Below are 594 nucleotides of genomic sequence, written 5' to 3' on the forward strand. Positions count from 1 at the left end.
AGATGGACATTTCAATGACACTTCGTATGTGTCTGAAACATCTATGACCATTAGTAACCTGACTGCTGGTGTCCAGTATAAAATAAATGTTACTGCAGTGGCAGATGACAACCATACTGACGGACAGAGCACTGCTGTTACTCAATACACAAGTAAGTAAGCGTTTAAATGTGGTTGATACCGTCAGGAGGTCTGCTGAGGAGACCTGGTGGAGAAGCCTCTGCAATGATCACAAGCAGGACAACATTCAGAGGCTAATATAAGACAAGTCCAGGTGGGGAATAACAAGTCCTCTCAAAGGAGAAGTTCAGGAGTATCAGGGTTGTATCCTCACAGGAGGGTGAGACAGTTGTTGGCTCATCTCCTCTTCTCTCCCCTCCTCTCCTCTTCTCTCCCCTCCTCTCCTCTCCTCTCCTGTCCTGTCCTGTCCTGTCCTCTCCTCTCCTCTCCTCTCCTCTCCTCTCCCCTCCTCTCCTCTTCTCTCCCCTCCTGTCCTGTCCTCTCCTCTCCTCTCCTCTCCTCTCCTCTCCTCTACTGTCTTGTCCTGTCCTCTCCTCTCTTCTCCTCTCCTCTCTTCTCCTCTCCTCTCCTCTC

The 594-nt window shown here is 50.2% G+C and overlaps 1 protein-coding gene across 1 annotated transcript in view; it reads left to right on the plus strand.

The window, feature by feature from the left end:
* ptprjb.2 (protein tyrosine phosphatase receptor type Jb, tandem duplicate 2) overlaps window positions 1-594 on the plus strand; it is a 38,547-nt gene that overhangs the window by 21,272 nt on the left and 16,681 nt on the right. The window lies entirely within an intron of this gene.

The sequence above is a fragment of the Seriola lalandi genome, unplaced genomic scaffold (assembly GCF_002814215.2).
Source record: "Seriola lalandi dorsalis isolate HSWRI2012SDOR001 ecotype SW California unplaced genomic scaffold, Sedor1 jcf7180002054553, whole genome shotgun sequence".
In the NCBI taxonomy this organism is placed as follows: domain Eukaryota; kingdom Metazoa; phylum Chordata; class Actinopteri; order Carangiformes; family Carangidae; genus Seriola; species Seriola lalandi.